The sequence below is a fragment of the Manis pentadactyla genome, chromosome 9 (assembly GCF_030020395.1).
Source record: "Manis pentadactyla isolate mManPen7 chromosome 9, mManPen7.hap1, whole genome shotgun sequence".
Classification (NCBI taxonomy): Eukaryota; Metazoa; Chordata; class Mammalia; order Pholidota; family Manidae; genus Manis; species Manis pentadactyla.
The window spans coordinates 116,667,235-116,689,113 of record NC_080027.1 but is presented as its reverse complement, the minus strand read 5'-3'; the positions used below and the strand labels follow the sequence as shown (position 1 = coordinate 116,689,113).

General features: G+C 49.5%; 1 long non-coding RNA gene across 1 annotated transcript; it reads right to left on the bottom strand.

Annotated features, from left to right (window-relative positions):
• Positions 1 to 278: 278 nt before the first annotated feature.
• On the bottom strand, positions 279 to 1,701 carry LOC130684745 (uncharacterized). Its single transcript, XR_008999081.1, has 3 exons — positions 1,517 to 1,701; positions 673 to 786; positions 279 to 410 (listed from the first exon to the last, which is right to left on the bottom strand). It is a non-coding gene; the product is annotated as an uncharacterized LOC130684745 (long non-coding RNA).
• Positions 1,702 to 21,879: the final 20,178 nt, after the last annotated feature.

The window sequence follows — 21,879 nt, the reverse complement described above, 5'->3', positions numbered from 1 at the left end:
TGTGATTGACTCCACAAAAAATCCACTAGAACTAATTATTAAGATTGCAAGATAAGCTAATATCCACAAATAAATTGCATTTCTATATACTAGCAATGAATGATCAGACTGAATTCAAAAGAGCAATACCATTTTTAATAGCATCAAAAAACATGAAATAGAAATAAACATAACAATAACCATGAAAGAAAAACCTGTACTTTGAACACTACAAAACATTGTTGAGAGAAATTAAAGAAGATATAAATAAATGGAGAGACATACCTTGTTTATAGTTTGGAAGACTCAGTATGGTTGATGTTAATTCTCCCCATATAGATTCAACACAATCTCAAAAAAATCCCAATAGTTTTTTTTTTTTGTAGAAATTGACATGCTGATTCTAAAATTCATATGGGCATACAGAGGACCTAGAATTGCCCAAAGAACCGAAAATGAGCAAAGTTGGAGGACTCACACTACTTGATTTCAAGACCTGTAAAGCTATCATAACCAAATAGACCCACACCCAGATGCATGTAGTGATGCGTGAATTGTGTCCCTCCCCACCCCAAATCATGTCCCAAATGAATGTGACCTTATTTGTAAAGAGGGTCTTTGCAGATGTAATTAACAATCTTAAGATGAGAGCATCGTGGATGTAGGATATGCCCTAAATCCAATGACATGTACCTTGTAAGAAGTGGGGAGGACGCTGGCAGATACCTGGGGAGAAGGCCAGGAGAATGTGGGCAGCAATGGACGTCAGGCTGTCACAGGCCAGGGAATGTCTGGAGCCTCTGGAACCTGGAAGAGACAAGAGAGGATTGTCCCCTACTGCCTCCATACAGAGTGGTGCTTGCCAACCCCTCAGTTTCAGACTTCGGGCCTCCAGAACTGTGACAGAATTAAGTTTAGTTGTTTGAAGCCAGAAAGTTTCTGGTACTTTTTTAGGCTCTCCTAGGAAATGAATATGATGCATAACTGATTCTCTACAAAGGTGCAAAGGCGATTCAGTGGAGCAAAATAGTCTTTTCAACAAATAGTGGTGGAACAATTGGATATACATATGCAAATAAATAGATTTGAATTCATACCTTTTAGCATATAAAAAAATTAATTCAAAATGAATCATAAATCTAAATGTAAAAACAAGCCTGTAAAGTATGTGGATGAACTCATAAGAGGAAACCTGTGTTACCGTGACACCAAAGCATGATCTCTAAAATTGAAAACTCATAAATTAGACTTCTTAAAATCAAAATCTTGTGTTCTTCCTAAGACACTGAAAGAATAGAAAGACAAGTCACAGACTATAGTGCATGCATCTCATAAAGGACTCATGTTTAGATTATGTTTTTTTAAAACTCTCAAAACTCAATAATAAAGAAACAAACAACCCTATTCTAAAAACAGACAGAGATTCAACTAGACACCCCACCAAAGAAGATAATACAGAAAGGCAAAAAATCAAAAGATGCTCAAAATCATTTAGTCAGGAAAATGAAAATCAAAACCGCAGGCTACTACCACACACCTGTTAGAAGGTCTAAAATCAAAGACCGTCGGTACCAAATGCTAGAAGGACGCAGAGTGACTGGAATCCTCCTGCCCTGCTGGTGGGAACATGGAACGGTGCAACCACGCACGCCGAGGTAGTGTCTTCAATAAACGAGCACCTATCTGTGACCCGTCCAGCTACTCCACTCCCAGGTATCTCCCCAAAAGCAACGAGAGCAAATGTCCACACAAAGACTCGTCTGCAAAAGCTCACCCACAATTAAATGGATAAACACATTACGGAATGTGTACAATGGAATACTACTCATCCACAAAGAAAGAAGGAGCCCGTGATAACTCTCAAAACAATGGATGAATCTCAAAATAATTATGTTGAGTGAAAGAATCTGGATGAAAAGTACATGATGTATCATTTCATTTACATAAGATTTTATAAAATGAAGTGAATCTACAGTGACAAACGGCAGAGCTAGTGGTTGCCTGGGTGGGGCAGGCGTGTTTACAGAGGTGTGGAGGAGAGGGAGGAAATTTTAGGGAGGATGAGTATGTTTATTATCTCATGGTGATGGTTTCATTCATGCTCAAATGTATATGGTATGCATGATGGTGTACATATAGCAAAACTTATCAAAGTGCATACTTACATACATGTAGTTCATTATATGTCAGTTAAACATCAATAAAGCTATAAAACAGAAAGAAAACTGGTATCTCCAGTGTTCCCAGCATTCATGCTGCAGCCACTGCCTAACATCAAGAAGGGGTGAGGCGCTGGGGGACCCCGCAGGCCTTACTCCCAGCCGCCAGGCCAGCCCACGCCCCTACAGGTACCCTGAGGACCGGGTGTGACAAGAGCAGTTCCCCAGCTTCAGCCCCTCCCGCAGGAGACCCCTGTGCTTGCCTGCGGCTGCCTGGAGGAGAAAGCTGGGGGAAATGAGGTCATCAGCGGCTTGGAGCAAGATCCGAAGAGAGTTGGTAGAAATGTCAGAAATTGTTCGATCCGGCAGACACTGAAAGCCCTGGGCTCATCTGTCCTTGCTTCATTAGTCCTTGCGGCCCGTCGGCAGCTGGAACATTCCACAGACCTGGGGGGCTCTGCTCAGGTGCCGCCCTGCCTCTGTGAGAGGTGCTGTGAGCAGGGAGGTCATGGACATTCTGGTGGCACCCCCATATAACTGGGGACTGTACTTCCCAGATTTTCAAGGGTGTGATTTTTTTTCCCTTTGAGTACAATTGTTATAAAGTATCATTACATGTGAGAGCTCCACAAGGCTTTCTTTATGAATACAGTTTTAAAAGTTGCTTCTTGGCTGGCAGGTGAAACCATTTGCAACCACATTCCCAGAAACCCTGCTGAAGGTCTTGGAGGTCCTTTGTTCTGGTAAGAAACGCAGAAACCTCTCTCGTGCTCCATCTGTTTGGTTTGTGTCAAACCTGAGTTCAGCGCACCCTTTTGCTGGGTACAAGACTCAGAAATTCCAGCCTGCTGTGTACAAATGACTCATCTAATCACAGATTCAAAATGATTAGAGTCTAATGATTGGGAGGCCTTGGCTGGTCCGCTGGGACCCAGGTGTTCCAATCTGCAAGCCCGAAGGAATTCCTCTGTCTTGTGGACCAGATTCCCAAAGTTCCAGAATAGACTCCCTTCCCGTCACACCTCCACCAGGCCACCCTGTCATCCCTGTCTCCTTTCCTTGGAAAGTAGATCTACTAATTAACCCTTTTCTGTCCTGTTCCATAGGAAACATTAATAATAATAATAGCTGACACAAGGCATGTATATAGCCAGGCACTGGTGTGAACCCTTCATATATATATTACCCAGCTATGACATGGGCAGAATGATTATTCCTATTTTACAAATGAGGGAACTGAGGTAAAAAGAGGTGAGGTGAGGGTACAGTTTCCAGTTTTTAGGGTTTTGGGTTTTTTTAGTTTTAAAATTTTTTGATTGTGGTACATTACACATAACATTTACCATCTTTGTCATTTTTCAGTGCCCAGTTCAATGGTGCTAAGTGCATTCACACTGCTGTGCATCTGATCTCTAAAATACTTTCATCTTTCAAAAACTGAAGCTCTGTACCCATGAAACAGCTCCCGGTCCCCCTCTGCCTGGCCCCTGGCCACCACCGGTCCACTTTCTGTCTCTATGACTCGACAACTCTGGGTACCTCAGAGATGTGCGATTATTTAGTGTCTGTCCCTTTGTGACTGGTTTGTTTCAATTAGCAGAATGTCCTCAAGGTTCACCCATGTGATAGCAGCTGCCAGAATTTCCGAGTTTCAATTTTACAAGACGAAAATAATTCTGGAGGTGAGTGCTAGCAACTTGCAGGATGGGAATGTACTTAATGCCCCGGAGCCGTACCCTTACAAATAGTTAAAATAGTAAATTTTATGTTAAGTGGATTTTGTGGTAACAAAAGCAAGAACCGGCAAGGACATTTTCCCAGCGGCACACACAGTGGCCAATCCAAACCCAGGTGTGTGGCCGCTGCATCCCGGCTCTGCAGCTCTGCGCTGCACTGCCGCTCGGGACAGAAGGCACACAGCCCGCAGGCGGTCCTCCAGGAGTCACACAGTCGTGTGCATGGCTGCAGATTTGGCCTTGGGCTTCTACCAGCAAAGGTGGGCAGTCCACACAGCCCTCCAAGTGGGGGAGGCGTCAGATCCAACAGCAGGCCGGGGCCCTTGGGGCAGACAGGAGATGAGGGACAGAGGACCTGAGCACCGGTGTGTGGGAGGCTGAGAGCCAGAAGGCCTGGGAGCCACCGAGACTGGCATGAGCTGGGGACAAGGGGTGTCAGAGGTTGTTTGAACATGTGTGTGCTAAGAAGCCACATCTAAGGAGAGGCCTGGATGGGCCAACAGAAGGAGGGGTGCTGCTTCCCTTACTCTGTGGGGGCTCCGGAAGGAGCAGAACTTTCTCTCCCCAGCTGGCCTCTGACCTCCTAGGGCAAGGACTTGGGGAAGAGGGTGGCAGGGACAGAGAAGGGAAGGGACAAGAAGCTGAGTGGGCACAATGGTCGGCTCACCACGGTAGCTCCTGTCCCTGTTCATGGGTCTTAGGCATAACTGTGCCCCCTCTTGGCATTAGTTTTCTTCCCAGAATCATATCTCATCTGCTTTGAGACAAGGAGTAGATTACGACTAAAAACAAGTCTTGTCCTTTTTGTGAACAATTTTTGGTGGTTTCCAAGAATCCAGACAACAAAAAAGACATATAAGTAATAAAATAAAAAGCGGGATGATGAGAGAAAATTCATGTCTGAATGTAAGGTCAACAGGGATACAGAACCTTTTTCTCCCACTCTGATTTGTCCCTCGCCTGACTCGTCTTTCGCTGGGGTGTTAGCACTCACCCCATCCTGTGCGTCAGCAGGGAAGCCAGGAAAGCACAGCAGGGAATCTGTGGGAGGCTGGCTGCTTTTCTGTGCAGTGGGGTTCCGAGCTCAAGCCAAGAACAGTCCAGAAGGGGCCACCTGTGCACACGGGGCCAGGGCCCTTCAGCCTCAGGTGAGGCCAGCGAGTCCCTGCCTCTCCAGGGCCTCATCCTCACAGGCAAGGCCTTAAACTGGCTGTCGCTCCTGCTATGGGACAGGAGGGCCCTGACATGTTGGCCCAGCAAGAGGGTTACCTCCCAGGGAATTCTTGGAGGAGGGGAGGAAGAGCCGTGTCCCCTGACAAGGTGTGTGGGGCCCGCCTTGGGCCCTGAGTGGCAGAATGGGGGTCTGTGTCTGGCCTGGTCGCACTGTGCAGCCAGGCACAGTAGTCAGGGCCTTGGGGCAGCCCTTCCAGCATCACCCAGTTAAAGCTCCCTGGCAGAAGAGTGGGGCGGGGCAGAAAACTGGGAATTCGCTCCGGGCATGTACAGGTCTTCCTTGGTTTCTCTGAACTGCTCGGGGCACTGTCCCCAGCAGCGGCAAAGCCGGTTTGAGCACAGAGCTTGGTTACTTACACCTTTAAGCAATCTCCTATTCTCTGGGTAGACAGGTGGAGGAGCTGCAAGGAGGCCCTGGTCTGCAGAAGTTCTGTAACGTCTCCCTGTGTTGACAGATAGTAACTGCGCAAGGGGGAGCGAGGATGTAGTAATACGGGTAACTGTTGAATCACTGTGCTGTATACTTGAAACCAATGTAAGATTGTATATTAACTATACTTCAATTTAAAAAATTAAAAAAAAAGTCACGGAGGCAACGGGCATGCAGTGGCTGTCCCCTGTGCCCCCTGGTACAAGGAGCCCTGGAGTGCCCGGACCCCTCCTTGAAGGAGCTGCCTCCCTTTCACTCACACCTGTTTATCACCTCGTCCTCTCGGGCCCTCCCCCCACCCCCGCAGTGCCAGGAGTCTGCCGGGTTTAGAGCCTGCCTGAGGCCCTGATCTGCACCTTCGGGCTGTGATGATGTGCGCATGTGTGACCCCATCTGTCCTGTACTTCCTGGAGCAAGCTGAGGCCCAGATTCCAGGTAACCCTTGGCCTAAAAGCCTTTAGGGCCGCAAGGGCCTGGGCCAGGTGGCTTACCAGTCCTGCTGGGAGGCCCAGAGCACACAGGCAACCAGTTCGAGTCATGCTGAGGCTTTTTGACAACTTGCCGGTTAGTGCTTCACCAGCAGGAGGAGAGTAAGAATTACAATAAAGGATGACTAGCTAATGTTTACTGTGCCTCTACTAGACCCCAGGCACTTACATGCATTATCTAATACGCGCCTCACAACTCTACAAGTTGGTACTAGCAGTTAGTTGCTATTTTTAGGTCCTTAATAAAAACAAGACCACTGAGTCTTGGTTAAGTAGAAAACCAGTTCTCAAACTGGACTCCCTTTGTCCCCAAAGCCATGCTTGTACCCAATACCAGTGATTCTCAGCTTCGGGAGCTGCTAATTTGGTAGGGTTGTGTGGAGCCTGCATTTGCATTTCTCTGAAGCTCCGAGGTGGCACTGCTGCTTCCAGGAGTCATGACCCTTTGAGTTGTACTGCCCGGCACTATATTCGCGACCCCCAATCTCCTGCAAAGACCCCTGGACCCCTGAGTCTCTCACAACCCTCTGGTGTTGTCACGTCATGGTCTTTATCCAGGAAATACAGCCACTGTGGTGCCGCTCGTCCCTGTCACGTCCACCAGAGAGCCCTTCCGTCTCTCCCAGAAACGGGATGGCCAAGGGGTAGATGCAAAGAAACGTCGTTGTCTGTGCTCAAGATACCTTTTCACAACCTGCAAAACACTTAACTGCATAAGGAGGCTGTTCATACATAACTGAGCCATGCTGTCCTCACGTAGAGGCAGGTGGGGGTCGGGGGCAGGTACCTGGGAGATCAAAGCCCCTAGCTCATGGCTCATGGACACCGTTTCGATTTGCAGCACTTGCCGCCATCATAATTTACAGGCTCTCAGTATTGTTTGGTGGCCACCCTGCTCCCACCATAATGAAAGTGCCCAGGAACAGGCCTCTTGTCTGTCCCATTCCCTGCTGTGGGCCCAGCAACCAAAACATGCCTGGCACAAAGGACGTGGGCAAGAAAAATGAGGTGAGTGAACAAATAAACAAATGGACAGTGAACAAACACACGAATACGCGAAGAACAAATGCAGAGGCAGTCAGGCCGTGGAGTGGGAATGAACGTGACTTGCAGAGAAGCTGGAATGTTGACTTGGCCAAGAAAAGCCAGAAGGAAGGCTGTTCTGGAACCCTGGGCTTCCTTCCTCCCCCTGGGAAGAGGTGCACCTGCTGTATCCCCACACTCAGAAATCTCCACAGATGCATATTCATTTGCTGGGGCTGCTGTTACAAAATGCCAGAAACCGGGTGGCTTACACAACAGAAATTTGCTGTCCATGTCCAGGAGGCCGGAACTCTGAGACCCCGGGGTCAGCATGCGTGGTCGCCACCAAGGGCTGGCGGGGAATCTGTTCCAGGCCTGTCCCCCAGCTTCTGGAGGCTGGCTGGCAGTCTCTGGAGTTCCTTAACTTGAAGAATCAAATCCCTGAGTTCTGCCTTTGATGCCGGGGTTCTTGTTCGTCAAGTCGAAGAATGAGCTTCACAAACACCCAAGGTAGGAGAGCCAGGGAGAGGCTTTTATTTAGAAATAAAGTGAGAGAAAGAGCTCCTGGCTCACACTGGGAGGGGACAAGAGAGCCCGGGGCGATGTGTTGTCTAGGGCATTTACAGGCAGTTGAGGACTTTTTGGGAACTGAGGGCTTAGGGTGTGACTTGTACCACCTGCCCTGCCCCAAGGTGGGCTGGGTTGTTGTCTGATTGCCAGGGCTGTTTACAGTGAAGTCACGGGTTATGCTTAGATACCCTTGCGGAACACTCAAACCTTCCAGGCCAAGTTGCTCCTGGCCTTTTGACCTTTAACTGATCTCACTGAAGATGTCTATATTCCTAGTCTGGTATCTTTACCCTAGAGAATTAGTGTGACCTTGACTTTGCGTAATGCTGAACACAGAGTTTCGATAGGGACTTTACATTGTTACATTGCTCTGACTGTAAATATCCTGCCTTGCTTTTTCCGGAGGCCCTCACCCTGCTCTGACTACACCCACGGTCCCTGTCTCACCTTCACTTCACCTGGTGTCTCCCTGTGTGTCTGTCACCGAATTTCCCTTTTATAAGGACCCAGTCCAATAAGATTAGGGCCCACCAAAATGCCCTCATCTGAGCTAATTACATCAGCAACGAGCCTGTCCCCTACCTGAAGTGCTGGGTTACGGCTTCGGTGTATCTCTCCTGGGGGACAGAGGTGTGTTTAGCTGGAGTGCTTCCGAGGTCCAACGTGCCAATCCTTTTGTTAGTTTCTAGAGATGATCTGTCGACATGACTTTTAAGTTTGAGGAGTACACATCAGAGCGGTCTGAAAGAAAGATCCAGGACTCCTGCCGAGAGGGTGGGCACCTGCGTGCAGGCCGTGGACTAAAGCCGCTCCCGGCGGGGCTTGGGCAGCTGCTCCCTGGGGCTGGTAGATGCCAGCCGAGGAGGCCGGTGCCCTGTGCTCCTGGGGAGGCTCCCATGGGGATCCGGGCAGCTGCACCTCTGACAAGAGCAAAAGCAGCCACAGGAACTAACTACTCCTGGTCGCCTGGTCGCACTACCCGCTTCCCTTTCTGGCACTTCCTGTCATGGGTACAAATTACAGCACTGCCCCCACCCCGTCACTTCTGCGTGGCACAGGAAGAAAGGAAAGTCATTTCTGAGGCCCAGACCCACTTGGGCCAGGCTGAGCCCCTGCAGCTCCGCCCTCCCTGCTCACCGCTGGGCCTTTCCTCGTGCGTGGGGGCCTCCTTTCCAACCCTACCCCCAGCCTCCCAGCCCCGCCCCTGTCACTTCCTTCCCAGGCCATCACTGCACCGGGCATGACGTTTATTCTTAGGGAAGGTGGGGCGCTTCCATCTTGCTTCTGTATGTGCTACTTTTCTTTCTCATTCAATCTCAACGTCAGCCTCAATAAATGCAATTGTAGTATTTTAACCAATGGCCCCTAATGAAGGCAGCTGCCAATAATTACATAAAACAAAGCATTTATTGGAGAGGTACCTTCGATCACAGGCACCATTCCTAATTTAGTGCTTGTAGACAGAAGTTAGCTGATTTTAGATTCCTCGGAACAGGAGTTTGGCAAAGCCAAGAAGAGAAAGTGCGTCCTCCCCGCACACCCTATGCAGCTGATCTCTGCCTCAGACCCTCTGCTCACCTCACTGTGCCCTGCCCGCTCCCCTCCACCCAACCCACCAGGCCACCTCATCCACACCCACTTCTGTGGCTTCCACTGTCATTAACCTGCTGGTGACCCCAGGCTCGGGGTATCTCCTGCCCAGACTGTCCATACACTGCATAATGGAGTCTCCACTGGGAGGGTTCCCAGCCCTTGAAAGGCACTGTGTGCGGAACAGGCCTGACCTCCTCCTCCCCAGGCCTGCCTCCTCCTTCCGACCTCCGTGGATGGCACCAGGTGGCAAATCCAGGAACCTGGCTGTCTGCCTCAGTTCCTCGCACCCGTTTATTGCTCACATTTGAGTCACCATGTCCCAGTTGTTCTACCTTCTCAATGTGCCTAGATGGTGTCCCCTCATTTCTCTGCCCACCAGCATTGCCTTGGCTTAGGGGTCTCACAGTAACTCCTATCTGGATGTCCTGTCTCCAGGCATGAAGTCTATCTTTCTACCCGATTCTGATGTGATCCTTGTAAGTGTCCACCTGGTTATGCCCCCGGCCTCCAGCTGAGGGCCATGGCTTCCTGTCCCTGTTGCAATGGGTACAACCTGCTCAGTGAAGAGTCAAGAACTTTTGAGGCCAGGTCACCCTCTTGCTGTAGGAGGGTCTTCACACATCTAGGGCTGCCCCCTGTTCTCTGTTGCCTGTAACACTGTCCCCCACCCCAGCCCTCATCTCCCTAGTTAATTCGTACTTGGCCTTCAAACCCAACTCGAGGGTCACCTACTAGGGAACCTTCTCTGATCCCCAAGGCGGGAGGGAGGTGACGTTCTGACATGCTCCCTGAGTAGGCGTACCACCTCTGTGAAAGCATGTAACACACTATACAGCCACCATCCATATTTTCATCTTCTCAGCTGAGACAGACTCTGAAGCTTGCAGAGCAGGACTGTACATTGGACACTGTGGGAACCCCAGCACCTAGAACACAGCCTGGCACATTGTAAACAGGTGGCAACCAGCACTTGGCCTAGAGCGAGGGGAGGAGAGGTGTTCCCATACCTCACCTCATCACTATGAGAGCACAGTGCAGTGGTGCAAGCACGGGCTTTGAGGTCAGCTAGACTTGGGTCCATATTTGGGCTTCACTATTCATCAGGTGTGTGACACTGGGCAAGTGTCCTGACCTCTCACAGCTTCAGTTACCTAATGCGGTGGAGTTAGGAATTGTGTTCATGGTGCTCCAGCAGTTTTAGGTAAAATCCTGTGCTGATTATGCTCCAGGATTTTTGACAAAACCAGCCATCCCCCACCCCCCACGCACCCAAGACTTCACTGTTTGAGATGCACTAAATCCTACTAAATCATGCCTGTGTCCAGTGCTCTGGAAGAGTCCAACTGCTCTCAAGGTGATCAGTCATGTGGTAAAGAGGTGTTAAATACCTTGTGAGGATTTAAAAGCCAGTCTGTTTTGTCCTGCATTGAGATCTACTGATTCTCAATGGACAAATGCTTGGTGTTTATGAGCCAAATGATGACACAATTAGCCCATTTTGATTTCAACAGGGAAAGGGTCAAACATACAGTTCAGCAGACCTGTTATATTCAAAATAGTTTAAACTTAAAATTGTCTTCTTCTAAAACAAACTGGGGAGAATGGTACTTTTTCCTAGAGTCTTGGGGAGAAATGTGCAGAGCAGACACACAAAGGACATTGGTGGTGAGAATCCTCGTCCCCCAGTGTCAGGGACATTGTGGGAGCAGAGGTGGCCTGCGTCTGCGTGGGGAGGAAGGCAAAATGAGGCTCCTGGACATACTCTGAGGACTCATCCTAAGACTGCGTCTGCATGAATGGCTCTGATGGTCCATTTGGTGGACGAGCACCCTTGTCCATAACAGCACTCCCAGAATCATGGCTCCTTAAAGCTGGAGCAGAACTTGGAGAGGTATTGGACCTTCTCCTGTCACACAGAAAGGGGCAGTGAGGCCCAGAGAGAGGAAGAGATGGCCCAGGCCATGCATCTCACCTTTTGGGCAAGCCAGGACAGGGCGCCTGGCCTCCTGGCTGCCTATCAGGGGTGCTTTCTGCATCTCCATCTCTAACTCCTCTGTCCGTGTCCCCTACAACACTGCAGAGATAACTTCTCAGGCGCAGCTCCCTCTGTGGGCATCTGGTCTAAAGGAAGACGTGCACAGGGTCACGGCCCAGCCCTGGGACGCTCACATCTAAAGCCCCGGAGGGAGCAGCGGGGAGGCCGTGTCAGCAAAGGTTTCTGGGAGGAACTTTCATGGCACTTCAAGAAAAAAGCCACAGACATGGACTGTATTCTTTCCAAAGTCTTGTCAGGGTGGGCGGGAGGAAAACTGGACGTGAAGGCATTGAAGGGCTCAGAGCAAACCACCCCAGCACCCCAGGCATGGGCAGTCAGCCCCGGGGCACCTCAGGGCCATGTCTGTCCCAGGAAAGCAGCAGTTTGTTCTTGCTGTTTCAGGAATGGGGTCAGGATTTCCCCGTTTGGATCCCAGGAGTTTGAGTTCTCTGGAGTCCAGTCCCTTCCATTCCGTCCTCCCCTATCACCCAGAAAAGGGTGTGCTGGCCCACGTAGGTGAGGCCAGAGACCCTGTCATCCTCCTCCAGTGGCAGGAGGGAAGGGCACCCTTATCTGGTGACAGGCAGGATGGCAGAGGGCTGGGCCCGGGGCAGGCTCTGCTCCTAGTGGTTCTGGTCCCTGGATGCCCCTCAGGACCACCTGGAATGTCCCCAAACTGTGGAAACCTGGCCTCTCACCAGAGGCCCTCACTCAGGAGGTCCAAGGCATGGCCCTGGCATTTCTGTTTTTAAAAAACAAGTCCCATAGGGCTTCTAATCAACACCCAAGTTGAGAACTGCAGGGTATTGAGATCAGATATGAGCTGTCACAACATACCTTCCTGCTCATCATAGCTAAGGTGCCGGTTTGGGTGTGACTCACTGATGCTTCCACGTGTGTGAGTCAGAGCAGGTCTGAGGCCCCTCCCTGAGCTCATCTCCCTGGGGTTCTCAGAGAGGAAAGGCGGCGTGGCGGCCGCATGTCTAACAAGCTCCCCGGGGATTTGCCCCTCTCCCGGGGCCACACTCAAGAGTCTACACCACCTAGGAGCAACACTGCTCTACCCATGAGCCCGTTGGGATATATACTTGGAAAGGAGGCTCCTTAGCCAAGGTGGCCACCTGTCCCGGCTTGCCTGGGACTGAGGGGTTTCCCGGAACGAGAGACCTTCAGCGCTAAAACCCGGGATACCGAGGCAAACTAGGATGTGTGGTCACCCTACCCACAGCTTATGTCCCCGTACGATTCGTTTGAGTGAAGTTTTGAAATAAACATCTGGGAAAGGCTCAAGAAAGGCTTTGAAAGGAACAAACATGGTGTTCTCCATTGATTTTAGTGTAGAAAAAGCATTTTCAAACCACTGAGGGAAGGCAGGTTAAACTTACAGTCCCCATGAAGTGGGGCTGATCACTAAGTGCTGAGCTCCGGGAAAGAAAAGGGATCAGAGGATGGTCTGAGGCCTGGAGGGGGGCAAGGGCTCCGTTCCTACACGAGCTGCCTTCGGTCGGCGTTTATTTCACACGAAGCCATTTCATCTCGGCTGTCAGCTACAAGACCACTGAAAAGAATCTTCAAGTGTGTGCTGGTGTACTTGGACTGAACGTTTATATCTAATTTTTGCAGGTGGCTTTCTTCCCCTCATACCCATGGTGGCTGACGAGGCCCTGTGTGTAAGTTGCCTGGCGTCCCTGCCCAGGTGGCTTCTAGAGAATGTCACCCAGTCCAGTGGGCTGATGGCTGCCGGCCTGGTCTGGATTTTGTCCTGCCGCCTGCCAGGTGCCCTGTTATTTGGTAGGAAGCGGGTCGTTGTCTGCCTGTCCATGCCTGTCCTCTTCCCCACACAGGAACCACAGAGTCATGAGGGCCCTGGGGGCCCCTGGAGACACAGGACCTCATCAGTATTTCATAGAGCCTGGAAAGGCCTGGAAGCTGCTCCAGAAAGGCTCTTCCTACAGAGACTGCACACAGTGTCTTTTTGGGAACACAGCCATTCTCCGGTATATGGGTTTTGATTCTTAGAACTCAGAGTATGTGGGTTTGGAATACTATCCCCTCTGGGCTGTGGGACAGAGAGGCTTCTTAATTAGAAAATATATTAAAATAAATGAAGCTTTATTTCTTTAGCAGCAGTTAGGATGTGAACTTTGGAGTTGGGCAGAACTGGGGGCAGGGCCAGCTCTGGCATTTTCTTGTCATCTGACCTCAGCAAATTACTGACCTCTGAAACCTTGGTTTCCTGACGTGCATCACACACGTAACAGCCATGCCTGGTCAGCGCCTCAGCTGGAACACGGCCAAGGTCCGGAAGAGAAGCCGCATTAGCGTCACCCTGTCACTGTCACTGCGTCACAGACTACTGGAGAAGGCGCCTGGCGGGACCCTTGCTGGGCCTCCTTTAAGGGACCTCTTGCCATTAGCACATTGGTAGTAACTCAAAGCTCCAAGATGCTCCCAAAATACTTGAAAAGATGAGGCAGAATCCACATTCGGTAAAGGAGAACACAATTCTCAGTTCACAGAGCTTAGTGATCTCACTTAAAAAATAATAACAATGTTTTGTTTTGGGAGAGTTTTTGATTTATGGAAAAGTTGTGAAGCTAGGACCAAGAATTCCCATATGCCCCACACCCGGTTCCCTCTATTGTTAACATCTGACATTAGGGTGCCACCTCTGTGGATGAACGCATCGATGCTGCCACATTATTAATAGCGCATATGTGGTTCTGATTTCTGGAGGTTTTTGTTGTTTGCCTTCGTGTCCTTCTTCTGTTCCAGGATCGCATCTGGGATACCACGTGACATCGAGCTGTCATTGGCGGGGCTGCTTAGGGTCCTCTAGACTGGCAGCCTCTTAGACTTGCCTTGTTTTGGATGCCTGGGCAGTCTGAGTATTGTGGACCCTCTTTTTACAAATGAGGAAACAGGCCCAAGAGACTGTGGAGCCACTGAAGGGGATTACAGGACCCTGTTCTCAGTAATCTTGCTCTGCTCTGTTAGCACGAAGGTAAAATTCTGCTGAGCACTGGCACAGCCCAGGTTCCGCATTAACGTGTCACTCCAGGGAGTCACAGGGTCTTGCTTGACGCCCTGGATTCTTCAGGCCTCCTAGGCTCTCGGTGACACCCTTCTGTGCTTGGCTACCTGCTCCTGTCAACCCCCCTGCCAGCCCCACTCAGGCCACCACCCCTCCTGGCACCTGCCAGTCCTGGCGGGCGGTGAGGGGGGTTCAGGAGCAGAGAGGAAACAGAAGAATGGGGGCTGACTTCAGCCTGGGTCCCTGGGCTGAGGAATGGATGAAGCTGGACAGTCTCATCCCTGCCTCAGCCTCGTGTGCCCAGGGCAGCCCCCTCATCTCTCACAGAGGGTCCTCTGCCAGCTCCCCTGGGGCAGGGTGGTTGTTCAGTTATTGTCTGGCTTCTCTTTTTCTGTGGGGAGGCCGTGGGGTGGCTGCAGCTTTTCCATTTGTAAAAACAACCCTCATCCCCACCTGCACCCTTCCTCTGTATGCGTAAACACACACTCCAACGCAAGCTCAGGGTGGCAAACACACCCACTGAGCCAGCTGCACACCGCCCCCGGACTTGTCCCCACGCAGGCTCTAGTTCTGACCAGGGTCCTTGCAGGAGTCCTGTGGGTTGGGGTGCTCTGGGGAGGCACACGGGCTTTCTCAGAGCTTAGTGAGCCGGACCTCCGAGAATCTGTAGGGTTTTTCTGCAGGGAAGTTTCAGCTTTCTCGCCTTCAGATGGGAGCCAGTTCAGGGCCTGAGACCTTAGGCTTAACCATTCTGAACTTCAGGTTTCTTTCCTGGAAAGTGGAAATAAACCAGTGCTCCAATTAAGGGTTTGTGGTGATGAGTGAGGGAGAAGAGCACCTGACATGGACGAGCGGCTTTTATGGTTCCCGGCTCTGTGGGCCACATCAGCCGGGCTGGGTGTGACTGTGGCCTCAGCTCACCGGTGCCCCAGGACAGCCCCATCCTGCTGCACCCGGGGAGGACCCCGTGAGAGCGGAAACATGGAGGCGCAGTGGCCTGACTCGAGCCTGGAGTGTACGTTTCACAGTCCCCAAGGCCTCCTCCGGTTAGGTGTTCTCTGTCTGCACCAGAAAGGGCTCCACAGAAAGAATATCTTTCCACTTAAACCACATCTTAGGAACACTCTGGAAGACTGGTATTTAAAATAATCAGTAGCAAATACTTGTACCAAATGATGAGGGGTGTGCGTCATAAATAATCCCCTTTCCCAAATGACTCTGTGTGGTGAATTCTGATTTTATGCTTTGGGGTTTACAAGTGGGGGTTTAACTCAGAGCATTGGTTCAAGCTGTGTATTGAGAGAAGCATATATATGTCATTTCTCATAATATCCGACAAAAGAAAAACTCTGGGAGAATATGCAGGAGTCTGAAGTTCACTAGAGGCTGTGTGGCAGATCTCCCCAGGGGAGCTCCGGGAAAAGAAGAGGAGGAGGGGTGTCTCTGCCTCATGTCTCAGATCAGAGCGAGGCCAGTTCTGGAACCTGAAGCCTGTTGGGGAGGGAATCACATCTGAAGGGCTGCAGAGCAGGGCCTCTCCCCTGCCCTCCTCTCCTCAGCTCCCCTCAGCTGCCTCTCTGCACTGGACAGGTGGCTGAGGACAGGAAGGGAAGAAAATGAGAGAGAAAGGAGGTTAAGAGCAGCACAAGAAGATGGGCAGGCACCTGGGAGTCGTTGGCACCTGCTCACCAGTGGGGAGGTGGATTTAAAACCACCCCCAAACAGTCGCGCCTTGGCCTGGCTCCCCTTGCCTTGTCTTGAGAGCCAAGCGCTTGAATGCTCTTGGACGCTGGCTTGAGAAACCGCCCAGAGCAGATGACATGTGGGAACAGGCAAAGCAGAAGCCAGGGGAAGGAGCCAGGCCAGCTGGGGAAGTGCTGGCGGGTGGGCAGGTTGGGGGTTATGTTAATGTCTCTCACAGAGGCTCTGCAGTCAGCAGAAACTCTAGGGTGCTACGTTCTCCCCATGGCTCCACTCAGTGAGGGGACTATAATAAACACCCCAACAGCTATCACGTGTGGGGCATTTACATCAGATGCGGCACACCTTAATTCATTAAACCCTCAGTGAAATCCTGCAAGGCAGGCATACTCCCCCCATTCTACAGGGTGGTACCTGGGACTCAGGGCATAGATAGCTGCCCATTAACGTCCAGTTTGTGTGTTCAGCGCTGGGCACCAGCCTCAGGCCCGTGTGATTCAGGAACAGGAGCTCAGAGCCCCACTGCGTCCTCACTGACTCTTGCCATGTCGTGCTGCTCCATCGCTGAGCCCTCTGGGAACCAGCAATGGTGGTGCAGCCTGGTTGGTGCACAGCCAGACCTCATGGTGCAGGTGTCACAACAGGAGCTGAACTAGATGTTGGGTTGTTGCTGATTTGGAAAATCCCCTCCACCTTAAACAAAACTAGGCAAGCCACCCAAATGAGCTGTCCAGATCTGGATCCCGTGGTGGATCCCACCTGGCCTTCAGTCTCTGTCTGGCACTTACCACCCTGAGTCAATTGTTTAATGTATTTGTGCCTCCAGTTCCTCCATCATCAATCCGCTGTGGGTGAGATGGAGGGAGAAGATGTCACCCAGCGCTGGGTGACCAGTCCAGCTGAGGACAGTCCAGCTGGAGGACAGCAGGGAGTGGGCTGGGACTGGAGGCTTTCCTTCCATCTCAGCCTGGGATGCCCCCCTGTCAGAAGGCACAGCACTGAGGTTACTGTCCCACAGGGCATTGTCCAAAGGTTAGTACTGAGAAAGAGCAAAAGTGTGTGGGGCTCTTTTGGATGCTTCCAGACTCAGGTGTGCTGCTGGCTGGAAGCGCCTGGAGCTCATTATGCACCTTGACTGTGGAGCAGACCCATGCTGGTGCCTAAGCATTTCAGTCCTGTCCCTGAAAGCCAGAACCAAGTTTCTCCTTTGACTTCTTCTGAACCCTCCTCACTAAGCAAATGTAGGTTAACGTGGCCTCTCCCAAGGTCCCTGTGGGGGCACATTCAGGTCACTGCGGTCACTGCTTCACAGTGGCTGGCATGGAACCTCATCAGTGGCTGGTATGGGGAAGATGTGTGTTATGAAGAATCATGCACACATATGCGGTGGCATGTCATGGATGTGCAACGTGACACCAGCTGCAGGCTGATGCAGTGGGAGTAGTGACAGTGAGGGTGGGAAGGTGGCACTCCTGGGGCACAGGACCAAGGCGACAGAAGGCAGACTCAGCCTAAGGGCAGGACACCACTCATCCACCTGGTCTCTCGAGGCAGCTGTCCTCCCCACACCCCCCACATGGAGTTGGTCACTGCATCTCCTCGCATCTACCTCCCAGGCGACTGGGGGCACCCTCCCGCCTCCTCCCCACTGCCATCGCCTTGGCCCCGTCAGTCCCACTTTCCTGTGGGTTGCCAGCATAACCTCCCACACATATTCCTGCCCCGCCACATTCCTTCTCTGCACTGTTCCCAGATTGATCTTTCTAGAGCACAAATAGATAATGTTCATCTGCTCAAATATTTGTCTTCTACAGGGACTCCATCACCTTCAGGAGACTGCCTAAATGTTTGGGTCATCCTGCTCGCCTGCCTACCTATTTCACAAGGTAACAACATGTACCTGAGGCCCCCACAGGTCTCTGTGCCTTTACTCACAGTCCCCTTTCTCCTAATGGTCACTCACTCTTCAGATGTAGGTCATCTGTCACCTCCCGGGGCACATTTGCTCCGACCTGCCCTCCCTGCCCCCTCCGAGCCCAGTCCCTCCCTCGGGGCTCCTTTAGCACTAAGGCAAAGGTCTTTCCCAGTGATTATCACACTGCGCGGGGATAGCTGACCTACGTCTGTTTCCTCTGCCCAGGGTGGGCCTCTTTGAGGTCAAGGTCTGATCTTTCATTGTCTGTCTCCACCTGCCACTGTGTCTGTCACTCAATAAATGGTGCTGGTAAAAGTAAAGGATGAAGAGAAGGGATGTTGAGGAAGCTAATGCAGACTTAATAAAAACTGTTATCTGGGGTCAAACCAAGGGTTAAACAGACCAGTGTTCTGGCTCTGATATCAGTTCCAAGGAATTTTCAGGAAGAGGGGATAGAACCAGAACAGGGAAAGATGGAAGGGTAACTTAATTTAGCACCCACATTTATAGGGCTCGGAGAGGTGAAGTGGGTTCCCTAGGTCCCAGAGGTCTTCAGATCAGAGCTAGGCAGGCCGGGTTCCTAGACCTGACTCCACTATTCCCACAACCTAACTGTGCTGTCCCCGAAGGGAAAATTGGGAGTGTTCTCCAGACGCTCCCGAAGTCCCTTAGGAACACATTATGGCCTCAACATCCATGATCAGTTCTAACGTTCTTCTTAACCAATTTATATATCAATATTCTTAGAGATAACAAATATTCTGAACTTACAAACGTCATGAAACATCATGTGAAATGTATGAATGGCTCTCTCTGTCTGCAAGGTTATCGTTGAATTGAACAGTCAGCCTTCCCCCAACTTGTACCCACAGGTGCCAGTCTGACACTAACCCTCTTTGAAACGTGGTGAAACTCAGAACTAAACACTCTGGTTTCAGTGATGAATTTCTTCTCGTTATACTTTTCCATCAGCTGCCTGCCATTAAATCTGAGGCTGCCTCCGAGTTTTTTCTTGTTTATATCAAGTCCGTGTGGCTATTAGGGCCAGTCTCTGTAACACCTCATTCTTTCTTCTAGAACACATTTATGGAGCACATACTCTATCATGCACCTTCCTTAAACATCTTTTAGCTTCTGCTTGTTATAGAGAATCTTTCCTTTTTTACTCTAGGGATCTTTGTTAAGCACTTTAAAGAATTTCCATGATCCCTGACTTCCCACTGTTCCAAGTAAATGTGGAGGTAAGATACACAAACCATCATCAGAGATGTGAACGCTCAATAGGCAAATCTCAGGAGTTTCCTGTCAGGACTGGCTCCGCAGGTGGACTGGTGCCAACCGCCTGACTCGCTGGGTATAATGCAGTGATTTACAGCCCTCTAGTGGGTCTTCAGTGCAACATACAAAGGGAAGCTAAGGGCCATCAAGTATGGCTTCATTCTCTTTTCATTCAGTCAGTCTGCAAATATTAACTGAGTGCCTACTATGTTCCAGGCATGTTTTAGGTTCTGGAGATCCTGCAGTGAACAAAAAAAACCAAAATCATATGCATTACTTACTTAAGACAAAGAAGACAGCAAGAAGAACAAATATGGGGCAAAACAATATTGGGGCAAAGATCCAGAGCTTGCTTTTGGACATGCTAAGTTGGCGATGACCAAACAGCTTGTTTGAAAAATTAGTTGGTATATCTGGGAACACCTGTAGAGCACTTGGGAGCAAAAAACACAGACACAGTGCACATAATCTCTTTATTTGCGATTTCACCAAATTTAAATGACAACTGACATCAGGAGCACATTTAACAAGAAAATTGTGAGAACAGTGAATTAGACCCTATGCATAGGAGAGTGGTTCGAGAGGAGTTTAAGCTTTGGGCCCACTCTCGTGCAGCTGCTCATCTCTTAGTTCTCTGTTTAAATGTAATCTTCTCAGTTTTTGTCTGAGTTCCTGGTTTGTTTTCTTAACTTTACCACAGTTTGTAATAGTTGCATTTCTCTGTATTTTTGTGTTCATTTACTTCCGCCCTCACCAACGCTACTCATCAGGGTGTGTCTTCAGTACCTGGGAGGACGCCGATTTTTAGTTGTTGAAGGGTGAGTTTTTACTAGGTCAGAGAAGATAGATAGACATGATAAGCTAATAGTATAGATCAGTTAATAGCACGTTGTAAATGAATAAAGAAAACAGTTCATTGCTGTCTTAGGAGATCAACATTGAGTTGAAGGCAATCGGAAAATTTTAGGGAGGAAACTGGGCATGAGTGAATCTTAAAGAATGGACAGAATATGAAGAAAGGAGGGAGGAAGTGATGGGGGAAGGGCTCTTTCTCCTTACTCTGACTCCCACTCAGTGAATTGGCCTAACAGGCTAGTCATTAGGGTTTGTCATGACATGCTTATGTCTTGCTTTTTTTTTAGCATTGTCATCGTGGCCACATTGTCTCTTTTTAATATATACCCAGTGTATCAATGCCTATCACTATACTTACATATAGTAAGTGCTCAGTAAATATTTGTTGACTGAATATATATGCCTGCGAGCTGCTTTCCATATTCCTGGAATCACCCTGTCCTCATTATTTAGTCTCTGCCAAAGGGCTGGGGCATGTGCAACATGAGTACTTGAGGGCTCACTCCAAATCCTTGCATGGTCATTAATAAACTGCTTTCTCCTATTTTCATTTAATAAATTTTTATTGCATTTCTCCTTTCTTAGAGGATTTATTCTGGTTCCAAGGAGCTTTAAGTTGAGCTACTATGAGACCTGTGTCAAGAAATAATGATACCGAAGTAAGGATTGTTTTATGGACAAAATGGCCTGTGAACACTGTAGATGGAGGAATTGCTTGGTCTAATGTGCTAGAAAAGGTTTCCAAGAGTAGAGGAGAGAAAGTTGGCATTAAATCTGGAAAGACAAGTGTCCTCTAGACAGATGTGATCAGGTGTTGGGGAGTGGATATGGCACTGGAGTGGACGGTGTTTCAGACAAATGGGATAATAGTTGCAAAGGTGGTGGTGGTGGTGGTGGTGAGGAGCTGAGAAATTGTACGGGGTTTGGGGAAATAGAGCAAAGCAGATGACAGAAGAGTGGCCAGAGAGGCAGTACAGGATTGAATTTGGGGCAGGCCAGCCAAAGAACTCCATGGATGTCGATCTTTAAAAGGCACTAGATTAAAAAATATAATACCAATTAACTCAGCCACTTGTGGCTCCTTACATAACTTCTGAAGCCTAAATTGGGTCCTATTCCCTTGAGGTGAGACAGTGCCCTTGAATGTTACTTTGAAAATTCCCCTGACTGGCAATTCCAATTATGTTATATTCAGTGCTTGTAGTAAATTCCTCATTTTTAACATAAAAAGGTTTATAATTCTCATTCATAGAAAATCGAGTTCCTTTCAATCCTACGCTGAACATATATTTAAAGAAAACTGACCTATTTAAGCATTGCCAAATTTTTAGGCTTATCGTCATGCACGGATTCCTCATCCAGCCTTGGATGGAGGCACCCAGGTCCCTACTACCAGGTAAAAATGCGAGTGTTCCATCTGGCTGAGGGAGCTGAAAATGTTAGTTGCTATGGGTGTCCAAAAGAGGCTACCTTCAGTGAAGTATAGTCAACTAATTATGTGCTTGGAATCCCAGATAACCTTTGGGTAGTCTTTTCTAATAAAACACATTTTTTTTGGAGGGGTTTTAAAAGTGAAAACTTGTCTCCGCCTTAGAGCCCCCTTATTCTCCTGGGTATTCCAAAACATCAGGGACTTCCATATTCTACCCTGAGGTATTGTACACATCGTCTGCATGTTGAACAGGACTCTAAATTTGGTGTCCAAAAATATTGTTGCTCTATGATGACTGCACCCTAAAGTCATGTGTAGACTTTGAATCATTACTGTAAGTAGCCACTCTTTTTGTATGGATTCTTCTCTTCCTAGCTGTTGTTGGATCTAAAACAAATAACTGAACCTTTCTGTGCTT